At 46.7% G+C, this 22,349-nt stretch overlaps 1 protein-coding gene across 1 annotated transcript in view; it reads left to right on the forward strand.

Moving 5' to 3' along the window:
* The first annotated feature begins 2,573 nt into the window (after positions 1 to 2,573).
* Positions 2,574 to 22,349, forward strand: part of FRMPD1 (FERM and PDZ domain containing 1) — a 73,076-nt gene continuing 53,300 nt past the window's right edge. Inside the window, exon 1 of the mRNA XM_081066452.1 lies at positions 2,574 to 2,705. The gene's annotated coding sequence lies outside the window, so the exon portion shown is untranslated. The remainder of the gene's footprint in view (positions 2,706 to 22,349) is intronic.

Raw genomic sequence — 22,349 nt, forward strand, 5'->3', positions numbered from 1 at the left:
CAAGAAATGATGAGGCTCCAACTAAGGTAAGGACAGCAGGATGAAGAGGAGGGGACGTGTATATGAGATGTTGCAGAGACAGAGTTGACAGGTCTTAATGACCAGTAGAGTATGACGGAAGAGTCTAGAATGTCCCGTTGGTTTCTGGTTTAAGTGCCACTACCAGTTAAGATATGGAAGCAATGTGGAGGGGTAAGATAAAAGAAAGATATCAGTTTGGTTTTGGCTCTCTTGAGACTAGGCCACTGAGGTGCATTCAGGAGATGTCCAGCAGGCAGTTATGTCTCTGGGTTTAGAGAACAGAAGAAGTCTGGGTTGAAGCCGTGCAACCGATAGAATCACTAAGTGAGGATAGGATGAAGAGAGAAAAGAGACCAAGAGAGGGACATGAGGAACCTCGGCATTTAAATAGCCAGCCAGACAAGGATGGCTGAAGGAAAAGAGCAATCAAAATGAGAAAGTGGCCAGCGTGGGCACCCAGAAGCCAAAGATGAAATTATTTACGCAAAAATACTTAAACCACCTGAAGGGGCAGATGCTTCTTGCATGGGCAGCTAGAAAATTGAAAGGAACAGACAAAATTCCATGAGCTAAATTTGTACTCACTGGACAAGAGAGTTGAGTTTTTAATTTTCCTTTCTGAGAAGTGCCCTCTTCTGTCTTTCATCTGCATTAGGGAGAGCAATTTGGTTAATAATCTTTATGTACAACACAACTTTTAAAATTAGACTTTAGAGATAATTGTAGATGTGCATGCAGTTGTAAGAAATAGGGTGGAGAGGCACAACACTTAATTTTTTGAGAAGCTTACTTTATTTCCATCATGGCTTCAGCATTTTCCATTTTGTCCACTTGTAATGATGTTTATCATGGAGCAGAACTTTGTACACTCTATCTAGAGTGGAGACAGGGGAGGGAAGCAGACGGAAAGGAGTGATGGACTAACTCACTAAGTTAGGGGGTTTGGGTGGAAGAGGGGCTGGGACATTGAGAGAAAAAGTGCTTTTGGGGACGGATACCTAGGAGGCCTTTCAAAGACGGAGCCTCTCAGGAGAGTTTTGGGACAGAGGCGTGGATTTGGGAATGAAGGCTACAGGGGCAGTAGGTGCTGGAGCACCTTCCTTCATCGAGGTCAGGTGGGCTGCAATCAATGTTGTTTGTTTGGTTTGTAAATCAAGAACAGGCTTATGCTTGTGCTCCATTTCGTCACCAGAATGATCTAACATGCCCCTTCCCTACTCAAAACTCCTTCCATGGCCCCTGCTGACTCTCAGGCTTCAGCTCTCAGCTCCTGCCCCTTCCTCACTGGGATGCCTGTATCTTTGCTCCTGTGGCCTCTACCTGGAAAGTCTTTCTCCACTCTCCTCCCGTTCATTGGCCAACCCCGTTAGGCTGTCAGGTTTCTGTTTACAGAGCCTCCTCTCCAGGAAGCATCTTCCCTCATTCAGCCAATGCGGGCACCTGCCATGGCCCCCGTGGCACCCCAGGCTCACACTACCTTTACAGGAACTGTGCTGTATTAACAGTCCACTAAACAGCATATTCCATCCCAGCAGGGGTTGGGCTTTATTCGGGACTGTGTCTCTAGTGTTTAACACAGGGCAGGGACCTACTGTGTTTCCCCAAAAATAACACCTAACCGGAAAATATGCCCCAGCATGATTTTTCAGGATGACATCCCCTGAACATAAGCCTTAATGTGTTTTTTGGAGCAAAAATTAATATAAAACCCGGTCCTATTTTCGGAGAAACACGGTTAAGTACTGAATAGATATCTCAGCCATAAAAAGAGTTCTTGGACAGAGGCATGCATGGGGCTATAGAGAGGTGGTCCGAAGGAAACCAGAGAAGTGGGTGAGATAGCCCAGGGAGTCAGAAGAAGGCAGAGTGCACGGTCCTAGGACACTCCAGCATTGTAGGGTTTGGGGTCTGAGGAGCACTCAAAGAGACCCAAAAAAGAGTGGTTAGAGGGGCCAGAGAAAGCCTAAAGAGCCCCAGGTCCCAGCACCGAAGGAGTTTGCAAAGGCAGGGGAGGTGGTCTGTAGTGCCAAATTGGGGCCCACCTCTTTCATCTCCCCTCAGCCCAGGCGCCTGGGGTGGCGGCGGGGGGCCAGTCGGGCTCATCTGCGTCCCCCGGAGTCCCGCGGAGCTGGGTGCTCCTGGAAAGGCCTTGGAAGTAGGACAGCCAGGGGAAGGGAGGCGTGAGAAGGGGTTCCTTTTGGGGGACTATTCTGGGTTCCAGTTCTGGCCCTACCGCCGCGGGTCTGGGTGACCTTGGGGAGCCTCCTTCCTCTCCTGGCCTCAGTCTCCCTGTGGGTACTCGGCGGGCGCTGCGTGCTCAGGCGGGAAGGCCGGCAGAGGCAGGGCCCGGGTGGGAGCAGGACCGCCCACTGCGGCGGGCCGGGACCTCCCGGGCCCGCGGAGGCGGCGCGCGGGGCTCCTCCCCCGGGGCGGGGGTCGCGGCGCCGGCAGCTGGCGGCTCCGCAGCTGCAGCCTCAGCACCTGCCGCGGCCAGACGGCGCGGGCGCGGCCCGGCCCTGCGCCCCCCCTCGGGCTGCAGCCGCGGCGTGGGAGGCGGAGCCCCAGCCGAGCCCAAGCCGAGCCGCTGCCGGAGCCTTGCCCGCGTACGAGCCCGCCGCCCGGTGGGGCAGCCCCTCACCAAGAGCGCCAGGTCCGCGTCCGCGCGGGCGGCGCCTCCTATGCAGGTAAGGGCGAGGTCCCCGCGCCGCAAAGTTTTGGGGGGACTCCCCGTCCCCACGCCCCGGGCCTGCGCGAGCTGCATCCTGCCTGCCGCTTGGCTTCCTCCGGGCCGCCCTCCGCCGTGCGCTCGGCTTGCACCACCAACCCCGGGGGACCCGCGACCGCCTCCAGTGCTGGTGTCCCCACTTCTGGCGGGGCGGTGGTGGCGTCCGCGGGCTCGCTCAGGGTCTGCAACAGTTAAATCTTCACACAGTATCAATGTGTTGCTTAAGTTTTGGAGACCTGCATGGTGTAGTGCAAAGAGCGGCAAACCGGGAGGCAGGAGGTGTGGGTTCAGGTGCGACCTCGGCCAGCGCCAACTTTCTGAGTGACCTCTGACCAGCTTGCCCTGCGGGTCTCAACGGCCACACCGGGACCTGGAGGAATTCACCAGCAACCATCCCCTGAAACGCCATGCCTGTATTGCCATTTTGTGAGTTGAGGGGCACCCCTGGGTGTCCTCAGCTCCAGGGTTCCTTGGGGGTGGAGGGGAATGTTGGGACCCACAGAAGTCAATCTCGGGGGTCATGTCGCTAACCAGCTGCAGCTTTTGACTGAACTTTGGCAGGGGTATTGAGTCAGCCTATGGGGATAGAGGATTCTCCCCTGGCTCCTGGTGGCTCCCCTGCCAGCCACTGACTGTGTGACCTTGGGCAAGTCCCCTCACTGATTTGCAGCCTATAAAATGGAAGGTGTGTGCACTAGGTGATGGCTGGGGTCCTTCCACTGTAAACTCTGGAGAAGTGGAATCTCCAGGTCAATATAGTTAGAGTCAGTGTGGGTAGAGGCAATATTTCACGAAGAACCCACCCAGCACTTACAAATGGGTGTTTAGAAAATAAAGGAGGCATTTGCAGTTTGCTTTGAGAATCCTGAAATAGGCATGGCAAGGATTGGTGAATGCTCGCTTTCCCTCCTTCAGCGCTTTGGACCATCATAAAATATTCAACGGTGTAATGATTTGTTTCCAACGTGGCTTATATATCAGGAAGCCTTTCTGTTTGTAAGTCAGTTATTTTTGTAAAAACCTCAAAATAGTTGTTTGGGGAAAAATAAATGCCCAGTTCTAGGCAGCATCTTTTTGTTTCTAGAGGCCAGCATCTTTTTGTTTCTAGTCTAACGCAATGGTTGACCTGTTTTCCAATCAAGACGATATAAAATCACTCAAGAGCAGGCATCCTTTGGTGGGTGTTCAACATAGGTGTGATTGGAGAGGCCTATCGTTTGCCAAGTGCATATTTTCCAGGAGAGGTGAATTCTGGTGCCGCTATAGCAGAATAAGCAGGAGATAATTAACGGTGACGTCCTAGAAAGTGAACTTTGTTCTTTTGCCCAATCTCTTGTCCCCCTCATGCTGCAATTATGGTTTCCCCAGGGTATGGGCGAAATCCATTACTATGAAAGGATTCTTATGGAAGTGATTTTATTATTTTATTTTCTTCCTTGACTTCCTGGTTTTAAATTTCAAGCTTTATGACATCAGAGGACTAGTGAGAGTGTGCTTCGTTACTGGAGCAGGAAAACAACAGAACTGCAGTACCCAAGTGTGCCTTTCCTGCCTGGGGCTCTGTAGTTGAAAGGTAATTTATCCAGAACCTTTGGTCTCTCAGGTGCCTTCTTTCCCTTCTTCCTTCTTCAGTGGTTCAGCACAAGCACTTTCTCACCACGCATTCCGGAGGAAACAAACAGGGAAACTACTGATAGACTCTACCCTCACCTTGCTCAGGTTCTAGTGAGAGATAAAGAGGATCAGACTGCGGGCCATCCTGGGAGTTACCACCTGAGACCTCTGGGAACACCAAGGAGGGCAAATTCTAACTGGGGAGGTTGAGGAAGCCTGCAGCATGGAAGGCAGAAGGAAGAAGGGGATTTCAACAGGTGGTGAAAAGTGGAAAGGCCGTTTTAGGTAAAGGAACTGATCTGAGGAAAGGTACAGAGACAGGAAAGTGTAGGGCCCAGTTGGAGAACGACACATCTGGTGGAAGCACAGGAGAAGGAGGACACTTCAGAGCAGAGGACAGTGGGCAGAGGTTCAGGAGGCTCTGAACCTGGCCTTGAATCCATACTGGCTTTGGATATTGGGCCTCTGAACCTCACTTTTCTCATTCATGAAAGGGGAATAATAATAATTCCAAACTCACAAGGTTAAATGAGATCATGTGTAAAAGTGCCTAACTGAGTGTTTGCACACAATACGTATTTGATAACAGTTAGTTCCTTTTATTAGTGTGTAAGCTCCATAAATGGTGCTAGACACGCTGAAGTATCTAAATGGTGTTTTTTGTTTAGGCTTGTGTATTGACTTAGAACCTCACCACCAGGATGGCATTTCTGTGACAATGTCATTTGTATTCAGGGTGCCTCCTGATTCAAAGGGCAGGGACTTTTTGTTATCAGATCAGGCACTGACATCAACAGCAGCCAGTGCCCTGCAAATGCTATTCAGTGGTGGGAGCCCAGAGAGGGGCTGATCAGAAGACACAGTCCCTGCCTTATCACTAGATGCTCAAGGACCCAGGTGCAGGGATTCGACTGTGAGATACAGTCATAAATATATCAGCGTTGTCCATATACACTGGGAAATGGGCACTGGCTCCCATGTGTCTTAGTGCAGGTTTCTGGGGACTTGCAGCAGGCAAAGAAGGAGCATAGGACAGGATGTAAAGAACAGTGGTGCAATACTGTATGGCCCTATGTATCACCTCATGGCATCCACGATACTGTCCTTCACTTGTTCATTCAACAGTTATTCATAGAACACCTACTCTGTGCCTGAGAATTGTTCTAGCTCCAGGAATAAAACGGAACAAAAGGGAAGATCCCTGCCTTCTGGATTGATAGTCTAGGTGGAGAAACATAATAAATAATAAGAGAGATAAATAAGATAATTACAGGTTGTGCTCAGCGTGGGAAGGAAATAAGCAGGGTAAGGTGAGAGAAGGTAATGGGGGGGTGCTCCCTCTGAGAGCGGGCAGGGGCGGCATATCTGAGTCACTGAGAGCTAAAGGAGAGGAGCCACTCATGACTAGAGCTGCGGGAGGGGCAGTCCAGCTCTGCAAGAGGCAGCCTTTCTTCGTGAATGAGAAGGCAATGAGGGGCAACACCACCAGGATTTGAAGACTGGCCCCTCCCAACAACTAAATATATTCCATGGTCAGGTTGTTTAATCTTCTGTGCTTCAATTTCTTCATCGGTAAACTGGGGATAACAACCCTACCTAATAGGGTTGTTGTGAGGATTAAATGAGTTGATGTATGTAAAGTACTTAGAATAGTGCCAAGTATGTAAGAAGCACCAAATAAAAGTTAAATTAAGGGGGTGGGAGAACTGTTCCAGGCACAGGGAACAGCACGTGCGAAGGCCTGGAGACCTGAAAGGGCTTGGTGTGTTCTAGAACTAGACAGGCTGTCTGCACAGATAGTATCCCTATGGTTATTGAGGAGACTCCAGAGCAGGTTCTCTGGAGTCTCCCCTTCAATACAACACCGGGGCTTGGGAATTTTGAAAAGAGGAACACCCAGCCTCAGCAATCTCACCTGCGAGATCAGGCCCGAGTAGAGGGGTGAGCTGCTGCTGCTGCTGCTGCGAGGGCATTCCACTGTAGACCCACTTCTTCAGGACCTCTCCCTCCCTCCCTCCATCTCTCTTTCCATCTCCAGCCCCTCCTCCTTCCCTGTCTGTCCTCCTCCCTCCATTCCCCTCCCCTTCCCTCTCTCATTGGCAAGTCCTGAAGAGTACTGCCCCTGGAGGTGTCCATCCACATGCAAAGGGGAAGCATGGGTGGGCTGAGCCCATGGAGCCACCAGAGCGAGCCTTGTACACTGGCTGTGGGATACCTGATGGCCAGTGTCCCCCTCCCACTCCCAGGCTGGAAACTCCATGGCAGAGCAGCAGAGTCGTCTATGACCTTACCCTCTCTCTGAATCCCTCCTTACTGAAATCTTGTCACTCTCTAAGTTCTGTCATTTTTGCTCCCCAAATCTCTCTGAAACATGTCTGCATCTTTCCATTCTCTCTCTGAACCTCAGGCTTCTGCTTTCTCTCAAGTACAGTCCAGAGACCTTCAGGGGGCCCCTTGTGTATGGATAATGAAGTCTGGAGTCCTCAGAGGGGCGGACATGACGGGCTGTCTCCATCTCTTCTCTTCCTCGCCCTCCTCCCTCACCCTGTCCTCCACATAAATCCCTCCTACCCCCAGGTCTCTCGGCCTTTGCTCTTCCATTTGTTCCCTCTGCATAGCCTGTGCCCTGCTGGTCTTGCTCATGCCTGAAGGCCCAGCTTAAATCCTATCTGCCCTAGGAACTGTCTTCTGCATTCCCTTGTACAGGGTTTTCATCTTCCCCTCACCTCCCACTGCACTTAATACCTTTCACAGAGATGCCATCACTGTCAACCTTGAAGAATTTTGTGTGTGGTCACTTGTGTGTGTGTGACCATGACCTTGAGAAGTCCCTGGGAGGGTGGGCACAATGTCTGTCTTACCCTCACCCTCTAACCCTCCTTCCAGAGCCTAGCCCTACTGCAAGCTTAATATGTGTCCGCTGCACTGGATTGATAAAAGCCTGTAATTTTCCCAAGATCTGATTTGAGTCAAACCAGAAACGCTATGCTGATGCTCAGGGAGGGTAATTCTCAGCTGAACTGACTTGCGGCTTGTGGACCCTGAAATGGAGGTCCGTCATCTGATGAAAAGTTGAGGTCACCTCAAAGATGAGTCTGAATTTGAATGTAGCTTTCTAATATGGCCTATTTTAATAAATATTCTGTGTAAAATTTGAAGCTGCAAGCTTGATACACTTGGCCATAATTGTTTATATCATAAAAGGATTCTTTACCAAAAGGTCTGGTATGGAAAGCTTTCAAATACCAAACATGCCTGTGTACTTAACACCCGTCAGTATATAAAATGTTGATTTATGTACAGCTGTTGTAGCTGTCCTTCTACTATGGTCTAAGATATACACCAAACTTAATATATATTCATGGAAGCAGGATAACGTGGTCTTAAATTTGTTTTGGTAACTATAGATTACATTACGTATCTCTGCAGATATCAGTGTTAAAATAAATTAACTATCTGCCTGAAGGACAGTGGGAAGCCCAGTTTGGTGCTTGGCTGATTGATATGAAGGCAGTAAGCCATTATTTGCACTGAAGTGACACTATTTTCAGGGACCCACCTGATGTTTGGAGACCTTTTTGCCATTGGTTAGAAATAGTTCAGGCTTCCAATCTTTTCACAAGCTGGCTGCTAATTGATATGTGCGCTTAATGTTGGTTCTTTGGGTGCGGGGGATGAGGGGGGGAAAAACCCTAATTATAGTCTAGAAAAGATATGGTGGTAAATGTAAAATTATGAAGTATGTTCTTTTGACCTCTCTTGAGGAATGATCTGAGAAGTTCAGACATCTGTAAAAGGGTAACACGGCAAATTTTCAAAATCCTAAACAGAAAGAGCTTCAGAGTAATTCATCCGGATGCAACAGTGCTTAGTTCTTTGAGATTTTGACTTAAGAGAAGAGAGATGTGCAGGCAGGTGAGAAATGCTGCACTTCCTGTTCTCTGAGTATCCAGAACGTAAGGTGTAGTCTGTACCTTGTCACAACCAGCGATAGCAATAACCTTCCCCCCAAACGCCCCCCAAAAGACCTCTCCAAGGCTAACTTGTGAGGATCAATGTCGTTAAGCTTCTGAGCTACTGCTTTGTTTTTTCCTTTGTTCCAAATGTAGAATTCAGAAGGGTGCAAAAGGAACAGCAATTATTAAGATTGAAATGAGGGTGCTATTTATTTGTTCTTATGAGAACACTTCCATTGGTAGCTGGAGCCTGTGTTCTCCGGCTTTCCTTGGAAAACGACGTCAAGCCCAGGCTGTCAAAGGCTTCCCTGCTCCTGGTGCATGTGCTGTTGGTCTGGTTGGACGTCCATATGGAGATATATGCTTTTCCTCTTTCTTCCTTCCTCAGAGCGGGGTACATTTTGAATATAGGAGCAAGAAGGGATGATTTCTTTTCTGAGCTCATTCCTGGGTAATTGCAGTACTTCGTTCTTCACGAAAACTGTGTAGTAAGTTCCTTAGAGAGAACATTCCCTGCCGAAAGTCTAGATTCATGCAGGATATTATACAGGATATTTTTGCCAACAGTCATGGACCTTCAAACAGGGTTGCCAACTCCGGAGATGACCAAGTGCCGCTTTGTCTGGGGCAGGAATTCCCCTAGCATAGCTAGCCTCTCTCTGTTAGACCTGCCAATCCCTGAGGCACTCCTGTTCCATTGTCAGTTGGCTCTGATTATTAGAAAGTTCTTCATTATGCTGAACCAAACTCTTCCTTCAGGCTATGGCTGTCTCATTGGCCTTGATTTTGCCCTTTGAAGCCCCACACAAAAATCCATTTCTTTTTCCCTATGACAGCCGTTTAAGCCACTTGGACATGCAAAGGGCGATCAGGTCCCCAAGTCTTCACTTCTTCAGTCAGAATGCCCTAGTTTATTCAGTCCCCTGAAAAGGACAGAGCTAAGAATGGACACAGCTGTGCAGATGAGACCTGCTCACCATGGATGATCAGTCTGTCTTTTTATTAGCGTAACCGGAGGCCCAGTTAGTCTCTGCAGACCCCCTAGACTTTACTGTCAGGCCCTCTTCTGGGCTCTGCTCAGGGCCCCTGGGGAACCGCATGCATTTTGGTGTCAGAGAGGCCTGGTGGGCTGTGGAAGAGGGTGTCCTGAACCAGTGGCTGATGTGGAGTGACTCTGGCTGAGTCAGCCCCCTCTCTGGGAATCAGATCCTTCATCAGTCCAATTACTTCTAAGACGCTGTATTAGTTTCCTGCGGCTGCTGTAACAAATCACCACAACTTTGGCTTACAATAACAGAATTTTATTCTCCCACTTCTGGAGACCAGACGTCTGAAATCAGGGTGTTGGCAGGACCGTACTCCCTCTGGAGGCTCTAAGGGAGAATCCTTTCGTTGCCTCTCCCAGATTCTGATGGCTGTTGGAATTTCTTGACTTGCGGACACATCATTCCAATCTCTGCCTCCTTGGTAACGTTGCCTCCTTCTCTTCTGTCTGTGTCAAACCTCCCTCCGCCTCACTCATAAAGAACACTTGTCATTGGGTTTAGGGCCTACCTGGATAATCTAGGATAAATGCTGTCTGATAATCCTTAACTTAATTACATTTGCAAATACCCTTTTGCCAAATAAGGTAACATTTACCGGTTCCTGGAATTAGTGCACGGACATGCTTTTTACAGGCCGCCATTCAGCCTTTGGCTGTCTACTTTCTCTACTTATGTGATCGTCTTTCCTCTAAGTTGTCTTTGAAACCAGCTCTCAGGGTCACCGGCCTCAGGTCTTCATTCTGCATGTGTCATGTGCCTTTTTTCCTGCAGGATCATGGCTGAGTGTCCAGAATGTGAGGGTATGGGGCTGCTCTAATCATCCCTATCCCACAGACGTGGGTGGGGCTCGGGGGTTAAGCTGCCCAGGAAAACGCAGGTCTTTCTGGTCCATTCCCCCATTTTTATTAGCTAGCTCTGACTAGTGAGTGGAGTTTTTATCAATGGGAAGGAGAAGCTGGCTCTTAAAATATTCATTAACAGTGCTTAGACTTAGGGGAGATCCACAGTGACTGTGCTCCGGGTAAAGAAGGGACACACAGAGGAAGGCTTCAAGTCTTTGTGTTTTCCCTCTAACTTAGTCCAAGATTGGCTCATTGAACTTGAGGGAAATTATTTATATTCTCAGTGTCCAAGTACATATCTCTTTCAGTAAAAAAAAAAAAAAAAAAATCAGGAAATGTGCTTTGCAGCCTTGAAAGTGCGTTGTAGTATGATCTTCTTGCTCTTTAGCTAGCGTGTTTCAGAAGTCCCGTGGTCCTTTAAGTGGGGTCTTTAGTCTGCTGCTGGCTAATGGGCTTTCCAAATGCAATGCCCAATAAAATGTGCTTTTTCTCCAAAAGGTGTCTGCAGCACTTGGTTTGCAGTTGATATTCCAGAGTGCCTGAAAGGCCTGGGGCAGCAGGAGTGCTGGGTCTGGGGAAGCCGGCAGGAGAGTGTTGGGAAGCAGAGGACGGACAGTGGCCTGAGAGGGTGTGCCACCAAACAGCTACATACTCTGTCATGGTTGTCACTGCTGCTCCAGGATTCCCGCTCACAATTTGCTTTGCTAAAAAAGGCCAGAGAGGGATGGGGGCGGGAGGGGTTGGGAAAAAGGCCGAAGACAGGTGAATCAGACACTCCCTGCCTTACCTGCAGCTGGCAGCAAGTCAGTGCAGGTCAGGGTGCTGCATGTTACAGAGACCCCTGGGAGCCCTGCAGAGGGCTGGCCACGCCTTGGGCGAGATCCAGGAAGGCTTCCAGGAGGGACTGGCATTTGCACGGAGCCCTAATGAGTGAGTAAGAAGAGAGAAAGAGGGGAAAGGTGGATAGAACAGTACATCCCAAAGGACCCTCAGTTGTATCCCTCCCAGGATCCCATGTTGCCCCCTTCCTGATCATGCAACCAGAGTGGAACTGTAAGAAACTCAGCTTTGAAAGATACCTTAAGGATCGTCTAGTAAGGCAGGTATTTCAACTGTACTCCTTGGAGCCCTGAGGACAGGGGAGGAGGAGCCGTTCAGAGATCTCGGCTTCTGCTTTTGCTTCTGGGTTTAAAGAACAGTGTTTTTCCACTTGACAAAGCGTGTTTGATGCTTGGAACTATCCCCACGTCAAAATGTCCTGCTTTGTCTGAGAAGTCTATTCCAGGCTGGGGAAGCTCTCCCACTCCTGCCTCCTTATCCCTCCAAGATAACACTCCCCAGATTATGTGGGCACAGGGTTTTCCATGTAACCTGCCACACTGGACTGTGAGCTTCTCCCGGGCAGGGGCTGCGCCCTGCTGCTCGCCCAATCCGGAGCCCGGAAGAGGCTTGGCAACCAGTGTTGACAGATGAAATGAAGGACTGTGATTCTGATGGATGCCTTACCTGCAGCTGGCTCCCAGCTGCCCTCATTGCTCTTTACTGTCACCAGTGGTCTCCTACCTAAGCGAAGGGCCAATGCAGGCCTCTGTGTTTCTCCATCTTACACCTGCTCCCGAAGTGGGTCTGGCCTATCAGCCTAGTACTAGCGAGGGGTGGTACCTGCTCTCTGTACTTTTAGAGGTTTGGGGAGGCTGCAGACTTAATACTCAGCCTCTGGAGCTGCTGCTTGTTGTCCTGGGACATGGCCAAGCCCACCTGTGATCTTGCTCACTAGGTCGAGTGGCTCTTCCTTGGTATCCTGTAGCCTCAGAGCTAGAGGAAGTGGGGTGCCTCTAGCGGCAGAGCTAGGGTCAGAGAGGCAGTGGGGTGCAGGCAAAGGTGCCTGGGCTTTTGACTCAGTCTGACCCAGTTCACCAGCTGCATGACCTGAGGCACATTATTTACTTGCTTATTTAATTGATTATCTGTGAGTGTTAAACTTACAGAAAAGAAGACACAGGGAGGACACGATCGCTGTTTTCCACCTACACATGGTAAATATTCAATAAATGTTAGTTTCCTTTTTATATGATCTGAAGGACTGTCATGGAGGAGAGAAAAAATGGGTCCCATGCATTAGAGGCTGTGCAGAACCAAACTTAGTTTACCCGACGTGGTCATCCTTTCCAAATGCCACCAAACCCCTCAGCTTCCTAATTCCTCAAGCATTGCTGCCCTTCTTGATTTCTTTCTTTTTTCCACCTATTAATTACCACCAGCCTTCTGTGTGTATTTGGAGAGGCTGCTTCCCCTGTCAGCCTCAGTTTCCTATCTGTGGGCTGGGTTGTTTCTAAGGTCCTTTATAACCCTGGCACTACATTTAATCCCACAATATAGATTGATCATCCACTATGTGGAGGGTGATATTCTAGGCCCCAGAGCAATAAGGACAGAGAAACAGCCCTCAGCCTTGTAGCAGTCACAGCCCAGTGTGGGGACAAACAATCAAAGCAGTGTGATGAATGCTGTGGTAGGGGATGAATCCAGAGCTGGGGGAATCCGAACCAGAACAGGGGAGACTAGCCACTTGGGGCATGTATAGGCTCTCTGCCTTCAGGGAAGAATTTATCTAAAAATGTTTGTTGCCTGCATGAGAGCGTGAATGATGGAGATTGGTTCCTCCCAGGTGGCATTAGGATTTTTGCTTTGAATTGGAATTAGCAGTATGGAAAATCCCAGCAGAGACAGCATGTACTACATTGGGGGCTTTGTTTCCTTTTTGCTCCTCCTTCTTCCTGCAAAGAAAAGAAAAACCCAAATCTCCAGAACATATTGACCTTTATTCACAGAAGCTCTTGGGATGTGCAGCACAGTTTTAACAAGTACTGTTTGGGTGCCTAACTGAGAAATGTCTAGGTAGGTACAGAATTACATGCCTAAAGGGAATTGATCTATTTTTTGCCATGATTGTGTTCAGAATCTAATTTTCAAAGACAGTTTCAATTTTCCCAGTTGTCTGAGTGATAGTTAGATGCTTATACACTGGGCACTCTCGTCCCTTCTCTTGTATTTATTTTGCCCAATTTAATTTGGTTAGATTCTGTAAGCTTTTATTGATTGCCTATTATAAGTTAGCCCAGTGTGGAGAGGCTATGAGAGAATGTATCATTATCTGGAAGTTTCTTCTCTAGCTGGACTGATAAAATGCATACCCAGGAATCAGGGAACGGAGCCATCTATTCATTGGGGTTTGCTGAGTAGATTGGTGTGAGTGCCAAGACTTCTGGCCCAGGCGGAGAAGTGTGGAGAGATGGATGGTAAGAATGGTTCTCCAGAAGGCTTTTTGGAGGAGTCTGCGTTGGAGATGGGCCAGGGCTTGCAAGCAGAGTGGAGGTGCAGGGAAGAGAGCAGAACAGCAGGTGAATTCAGCATGAGCTAACTTTTCAGTCTCATCTTCAGCCCTTCATTCTCATGCCTCCATAATGAAAATATTCCTTCAACACACGACACGTTACACGTTAGCCTGCGTTAGGACCTTTGCTCATGTGGTCCCCTTTGCCTAGCTGTTCTGTCCTTTCACCTACCCGTAAACCTCCAGCTTATCCTGTAATTCTCATGTACTTTTGCTGTTTGAGCTTCATTGATTCTCCCTCTCTAGGATTTTCATAGTGTCATGTTTATGCTTCTCTCTTACTATAGTGCCTGGAGCATTACAGACCCCCAAGAGCTATCAGGTAAATAACAGGATGAGCAAATACATGACTGATTATTGGGTTCTGAGCCTGACTTACTGATGAAACTGTGAAATTGCGAAAGGGATGGAGGGCACCAACGTGAAAATGTGGGTGGCTGATGCTGAGCAGGGGGGTCACTGGGCTGCCCTTGGAGGTGGCAGGCTGGGGGCGGGGGCGGGAAATACCCTTTGGAGAAGGAATAGGATGTTGGCTTTCCAATGAATAGCACACATTAAAAAAAATACTCTGAAAAACATACCGTAGGAACTAAACATATGGGGGGACATCTGCCTCCAGAGTGACCAAAGGACTGCAAATAAAAGCAGCAGCACCCCCCTTTATTCCTAAATTAGGGGTCAGTGAGCACTTGGGGGAAATAGTTTTCCTACTGGCTGAGGGAGTGAGCCTGGGATAACCTTTCTGGAGGGCAATTGGGCCATGTCTAAAGCCTCAAAAACTTGTGCAGTCTTCTGCCCAGCAGTGTCACTCGTTGGAATTGATCCTAAGACAATAACTAGAGATGGATTATGCAAAGATGGTTATCTCAATTTATCTCAACATTGTTTCTCATACAGACATTGCTAAAGTAACCCAAATGTTCAGCAATAGGGACTAGCTTTACAAATGGCACTCCTGTCTATAGGTCATGAAAAATAATGTAGAACACTGGAGACAGGGACTTGTTTACAGAGTATTGTTCCAAGAGGAAAATCAGGCTATAAACCAGTCTATGTAGTAAGTTCCCAATTATGTTGAAAGTGTGTATTTTCAGACAAAAAGGCTAGAAGGGTAATTAGCAACTTGTAGATTATAGTGGATAATTTTCTTCTTTCTAAGAAGAAACATTTTCTACTACGTACATATATGCTTTTACCATCAGAGGGGGAAAATGGGTGTTATTTAAGAAAAGATAAGCTATTGGAGAGCATTGTTTGAGCTTCGTTGGGTTGAAAGCAGTACAGGCACATTGTTTATCTTGCAAATTCCAGACAGGTATGGTTTTCATAAGGAAGAGTGGTCTTAGGTCCATTTGTGGGAGTGTATTTATAGAAGTGAAAGCTTTGGGGGAAGGAAATAGATTGATTTTTTTTCCCCTTGAACTTTTGAAATTATTTTTTCCACTCCATTTGTAATTGAACCCAGGGCGCTGTTCTTATTTCTTCCTTTCTTGGGTACTGTGTTAGACCTAAAAATGTTAATCGGCTTAGGATGTGGGTTTTGCTAAAATGATTCCCCTTGAAGTCTTCACTGGATTCTCTCATGCTTAAAAAATGGGGTCCCACAGAAGACCATCTTTTGAAATCTATTTTGCTCTGTTGTCTGATGCATTTTGTCCCCGCATCCTTGAATAAACCTGGGTAATCCTGGATAACCAAGTTGGAAATCACCCCTGCACTGTTGGGGTGGTTTCGTCAGCCACGTGAAAGGGACTTAGGAAAAGGCCCCTGCTTTGGGCCCTGTCTGTAGGAAAGGTTTATTTGGAGGCCAATCTGGCATCACCTTATCCTGTGGACGTAACATTAGTCTGCAGAAAAAGAGATCAGAGCTGGGTAGAATCTCTTTAAATATTAATTATAGTGATGCCTTTTGCCACACATCTCCAAAGAGCTCTGAACATTTCACAGACATTACGTCATCATTAATTTTCACAATGTTCTTGGGTGAGAAGCTGATGGCAAGTATTATGGTCTCGATTTGGGACAAAATATAGCATATGTTTTGGACAGTTAAAATAAACGTAGGAGTTGTCCTGACTGCATAGCAATTGATTGTAAAAATCGAGGCAGTGTTTTGAGCATCTTCTTTCACAGTTGTCCTGCGTTTCCCATGACTTAACTTGCCTCCTTGCATTTTGCTCCAGTGACATTTATTGAGCGCTTACTGTGAATAAGGTATAGTGCTGAGCACTACGGCCAGGAGTGAAATTTAACCTCCATAGTCCCACACTTACAGCATTTGGGTATATGGCTTCTATGTGCTGTTCCTATCCTAAATCTCTCAAACCTTTGTCCCCCACATCTCTCTTCCTGAGCTTGTCTTCAGGGTAGCCCAGTGCCATCTCGCATCTATGCACTTTCTATGCCATCCCCAGCCACTGCCTGCAGTGCTCTCCTCTCCACCCCTTCAGGTCTCCCTGTCCTATCCTTCATAGCTTGGTCATCTCCTCCACAAGGCCTGCCCTGATCCCACCCTGCTGTATCCATAGCTGGATGTGACCTTCCATCATCAAAGCTCAGACATTTTACCAGCCTCTCTGCTGTGGTCCTTACTATTTTTGACTTTGTATTTTAGAGATTTATGTACACTCCTTGATGACATTTCAAGCTTCTTGACTGCAGGGATACTCCAATTCATCTTTATGTCTCTCAGTGACTTGTGCGCGTTAGATATGCACATACTCGTTGTGTAAAGGAATGAAGTGGATATAATTTCAGGCCAGAACTCCCCAGTTTGTGCAGAGCCCTGTGGACGCAGAGGACAGAGGTCACTGATAGAGCCCCGCTTGGCCTGACCCCTCCTTTGACTCTAGTCACTGAGGCCCCTTGATGCCTACAGGCCTGTTCTGTCCTCTCATTGCATCCACACCCACGCCATCTTTTATCTAATACTTGTGTATTAAAAAATCATTCTTTTCTCATGGCATTCTGGGGAGACACAGGACAAGAGACAACTGGAGTGGTTTTAAGGTTTTCTCTGTGCTTATTTCTTTTTCATCTCTGTCATGTGAATCACCCACGCTGCACGGGACCCTTTCTCCAGAGCATTATCCGTTTATGAGCTGGCATGAGGGCTGGGATTGGCTTCTGCTCCACCTGTGGTAGGCTCTTGAGGCTGGGCAGGTTATTTAATCTTCCCGTGGCGTCATTTCCCCATCTGTTAAGGGGGGATAATGTGCTTGAGGGTGACCTGTCTCGCTGAGATGCTGGGAGGCTTATCGCCTTAATGCCGTTGCTATTAACTTTAACTGAAGATGGCTGGGCAGAACCAGCAGAGGACCAGGCACAGAATAAACTCAACAATGATAAAATGCATGCCCTGTGAGACCTTGGGCTTTATCTTCTTTGTTGCCCTTGGCACAGAGGAAGCCAGGTAGCTAATCAAGGACCTCTAAGGTTTCCTCTCTCTGCTGTTTCAAGTCGCTGAGGTCTTGAGGATGAAAATGGCATCTGAAGGACTTCTGGGCCTATCGTGCTGAAAAGAGAGAAGCCAGACTCCTGTGCAGGGTAAAGGGGCAGCTGCCTAGTATCAGCAGATAAATGGGGCCTGGGCCACAGACAGACCATCCAACTTGGCCCACATGGCCCCGCCATCAGTTTTACTTGGGCTCACTGATGAGCTATGGGAAGGTCATTTGATATTCACATTCTTGTAGCCACAATCTTGGGAATGTGGCCTTTTATCTTTAAAAATAGCTGTGTGTTGGGAGGCTGTGGAGCAGTGTCCTGGGATGGAGGGGAGGTGCCAGCATGAGGAAAAGGGGCAGATTTCTTTCCTGGGAGGATTCCCTTCAGCTCTGCTCTTCTGGTGAGTTGATGTTTTCTCATTCTGTAATACGTCCTGTTTTCTCTAGACTGTTCTCAGAGAGGGAGCTGTTCGTTTTTTGTTTTGTTTTTTAATTGTAATATCTTTGCTATGTATTTAAAAAATCTGTGTCCGCGGTTATTTGTTGGTGAGCTCTTCTTATTTGTGAAACCTATTTAAGTAAAGGTGCTTTCAGTCTCCAGAATTGCAATTTATTTGTTATGGGTTCTCAAATTTAACCGGTCATTATTTCTCATGTTTGTTTTTTGTGTTTTCAAATTGGAGTGTCTTGAATCATTTTATATGTAGATGGGATGGTCATCTAGTTCTGGAACTAAATTGCCAACAGCTTTTCAAACTTGTGAGGTCATAGGATATAAGATCTGACACTGGAGATTTTCAGGTTGAGTACCTGTGTGTTCCTGATGGTGTAATGATGTCCTGAGAGGGTAACGAGCGGTCTGTGATGACACAGCTAACTACTGTTACTTCCCCCAAAATAAGACCTAACTGGACAATTAGCTCTAATGTGTCTTTTGGAGCAAAAATTAATATAAGACCTTGTCTTATTTTACTATAATATAAGACCAGGTCTAATATAATATAATATAATATAATATAATATAATATAATATAATATACCGGGTCTTATATTAATTTTTGCTCCAAAAGGCGCATTAGAGCTGATTGTCCAGCTAGGTCTTATTTTCGGGGAAGCAAGGTAGTAATAGATCAGGACTTGAACCCAGGTCTCCTAACTTCCTTGCCTATAGCTGCTTGGTCTACGCTATAAAATTTAGCTTCTGAATTACAACTGAATTACTGAATTACAAGTAAGGTACATTTTTCCATGTACCCTAGTCTAATTAAAAAACAAATCTTCTAACTCTAGAAATGCCTTTGCCTTATACCACAGCTGATCATCTGACCCTGAATCCCTTGATTCATTTGCCAGTCTGTGTGGATGATCCTGAGTGTGGTCCCAGTCAGCATTACGTAGAGCTTGTTAGAAATGCAACATCTCAGCCCTACCTAAGACATTCAAAAACTCTGGGGCTGGGACCTATCTGTGTTTTAATAGACTTCCAGGTTATCCCATACTCAGTAAGGTCAGAGAAACACTGCCTGACAGGGCTTCAATCATACCCTCCCTGTGTTTGACAGCCAGGAAAGTGACACACCTTGGCTTTTTGGGGGGATTTTGAGTTTTCTTCACTGACGAAGGAGCTTCTCTGCTGCTGCTATCAGTTTTTTATAATAATCCCCCTTCTGCTCTCTGCTTCTTCCCATCACCACCTCTCTCTCTCTCTCTCTCTCTCTCTCTCTCTCTCTCTCTCTCTCTCTTTACCCCACTCCCCATGCGTTCACGTGCACATACACACAGACACCTAGCAGGAGTTCTGTGGGCAAATAATGAAAATATGGGATTCCAATAGAAACAGGTTTGTGGATAAACAAAATGTCCCAAACACTGAGGTATATTTCCTAAGTTTCAAGATTTGCTACCTCTCCAAGCAATTAGACTGCTTCTGACCATATTATACTGTTTTCTATCATTTGTTATTTTAGTCATTCATACAACAAATATTTTAGTACCTTCTATTTGCATGGCATGTGTTAAGTATGAGGGGGACATGTATTCGAGTTTATAGTTTATCAGGAGGCAGAGAATATATTTAGAAGTAACTGTAACACGAGCCAGCCAGTGATGAATACATGAGAATCATCTTTAGTAAAAGGGTTGTGGAAGCCTAGAGGTGGTAGGCATGTTTCATGGAGGAGGGCATCATGGAAGACTTCTTGGAGGAGGTAACATTTGAGTGAGTCTTAAAAGGAGGTAGGATTTTGACATGAGGAGTTTGGGGTAAGTAGAGAACATTCTAGGCAGAGGTAGAAAAAAGATAAAGACATGGCAGGGACTCATGGTGCATTTTGTTTGGATTGGGGATTATTTGAAGGTGATTAGAAGGAAATGAGGCTATATAAGTAGGGCAGTGCCACTAGGAGAAGGACCTTCAAACACCCACTTAGGAATTTGTTCTTTATCCTGAAGGCAATGGGGAGCCATTGAAGGGTTTTGAATGAGGGAAGGCATGAGTAGAGCTGTGCTTTTAGTAAGATTAATTTACCATCAATATATGAAGTAGATTGAAGTGTATGGGGGAGGTGGGGAGGCTTTTGTTTTTATTTTGTAACTATTTTGCAGCAGTATGTTGACATATTGAAAAACAATCTTAATGTTTAATTAGGAGGTAATTGTTTTTCTTATTATGGGCATTGGATTTTGAAATAAACTTCCAGGGCATAGATTGTCTGGGGGAACACAGCTCTAATTTTGTAATGAGGAATCTGCAAGAAAATAGAAATTGCTTAATAGAATGGCTTTATAGGAAATTTCCAGAACGAACTTCTTCCTTCCTTCTTTGTTTTCTTTTCTTTTCTAACATTTTCTTTTAAACGAAAAGTATTTGTAATCATCTTATTGAGTAATGACCTGGTAATGCCTGGCCACACAAAATCCACAAATATCAAATACCTGAAATGTGAATCTTTCTGGCTTCTTCCTACTCAGCCTCCAAAGCTCTTTTCCCTTCTCACTCATGGGTTTGCTTCATTAAAGCACCTGAATCAAACTCATTTTACCAGGATCTGCTTTATTCCAGTTGTGGCTCTATTAGGAATAGTAGGAAATGTGAATGTCATAAATTGTTTAATGTGTTGTTACTTCTAGTATTTGTGGTACAGAGAAGACTCCGTTGCTGTTGATTTCTTTCAGGAGGGCTGTCTTGATAAGGCCTGGGCTTTGGCTACCGAGCACCATTGGTTTCAGTCATTCAATCATTATTTACTGCACATATGTGAAGCACTGAAGAATCCTGGTGACTCAAATAACCGCAACCCTGTTCACGTGGAGCTTGTGTGCCAGCAGGAGATAAACATAAGCGAATAGTCAAATAGAGTTCTGAGAGCGGGCAAACTATGGGTACTATGGAAGCACCTGACCCAGAATTGCAGGTCAGAGAGAACTTAACAAATAGGGTGTAAACTGTGACCTGAAAATCAATTGGGGTAGACTAGTTGTTGCCTAGGACTGGGGGGCATTGTTAGAGGGAAATTGGGGGATGTGTGAGTGCGAGTGGGCATGGAATTCCTTTTGGGGATGAGGCAAATGCTTTAAAATTGATTGTGGTGATGGTTGCACAATTCCACCCATATACCAATAACCATTGACTTGTACACTTTCAGTGGGTGAATTTTATTTTATTTTATTTTATTTTTTTTTTTTCAGTGGGTGAATTTTATGGTGTGTGAAGTATATCTCAATAAAAGTGTTGTTTTTCTTAAATCAGTTGGACAAGACAGGAGCAGGAGTAATGTACCTGGCAGTAAAATGGCACATACAAAGGCTCAGCAACAAGAGCAAAAATGGAAGTTTCCGTAGGACTGAAACACCCTGGGAGGTGGAGAGCAGTGATACAGAGGAAAGCAAAGAGGCTGGAGAGCTGAGTGGGGTCTGCACAGGTAGGGCCCTGAAGGTCTATTACAATTGTAAATGTATAAAAAACAGCAGCTACTATTTATGGAGTCCTTACTGTATGCCAGTAAGTAGTTCACATGCATTAACTCACTAATCCTCACACCGACCCTGCGAGGTAGGTGCTATTGTTATTCACGGTTTACCCATGGGGAAACTGGGGCACCAAGTAGTTAAGTAACCTGCCCATAGTCACAGACCTAGTAAGGGACAGAGCTGTGATATGAGCTCAGGACGTCTGGTGCCAGTGTTCACCCTCTAGACCCTCATGCATTATCCGAAAAGCTACGGGTGACATCGTAGAGTTTTATGCAGGGGAGTGACAAGGTCAGATTTACATCTTAGAAAAAGATCACGCTGTGGTATGGAGAAGAGACAGAAGGAGAGCAAGACTGAAGTGGGGAGACCAGGTGCTGTACGAGCCACACGAGAGAGCGTGCTAGTCTCAGCATGTGTGACGGCAGTGGAGATGGAAAGAAGTGGAAACTTGAGAGATATTTAGGAGGTCACATAAACAGGAGTTGGAGAGAGGTTGGATTTGGAGGAAGGGTACAAAGACTCTCACATGGGTGCCTAGGTTCCGGGCTTGGCAAGTTGGGGGAGCGGGGCATTTAATGGTGCTCGTGATGTCCTTGCCACAGATGTGCCCCAGAGTGGGCTCGTTCGTGTCAGTCACATGTGAGTAGATTAGTCCTCTGACCTCTCTGCCAGCCAGAATCATGGACTCGGAGGTGGCAGGGGCCTTAGAGTCCTTCTGGTTCTGGGGGGGGGATGTGGAGGTACTGGAAGGAGAAAGAGCTAGCTGAGGTGACAGCAGGGGGGCAGTGCCCGGGCTAAATGAGGTGTGCTACTCCTGGTGCTCAGACAGCTGTGCCTTTGCTTGTCATCCTGCTGCTTCCAGGGCGGCACCTTTGTGCCATCCCTCAAAGCTTTGCTTCTTTTCTCAGAGATCGTCCCTGTGATCCTTAGAAGAGGGGCCGTTGTGCACAAACTATAATTATGGGAATCAAAATAAAACCCAAAAGAATTTACTGCTAAATCCAGCATCCATCGGATCAAACTTGTTTTGTGTCTCCTGCCTGTCTCTGCATAGCATCCCTTTCACAGCCGTACTCAAAGCATAAATACAGCTTTATAGCCTCTGGTTTATACCTTACAGTAAACCAACTGCATTTCCTGGCATGTCATATGGTTCTGGTTAGCAGTCTTTAAGGATTCGAGAAGGTGGATGTGCTGTATGTAAGTTACCCATTCTCTCTCAGTTTTGCTTTTCATCCTTAAAGATAGAGCCTCAGTGAGCCTCTTGTTACATAGCCTTTTCCTTCTTTCCTGAGGCAGAACTCCCAGCCAGGATAGTCTCTATGTCCTTTTA

This window comes from Rhinolophus hipposideros, assembly GCF_964194185.1.
Source record: "Rhinolophus hipposideros genome assembly, chromosome: 11".
Classification (NCBI taxonomy): domain Eukaryota; kingdom Metazoa; phylum Chordata; class Mammalia; order Chiroptera; family Rhinolophidae; genus Rhinolophus; species Rhinolophus hipposideros.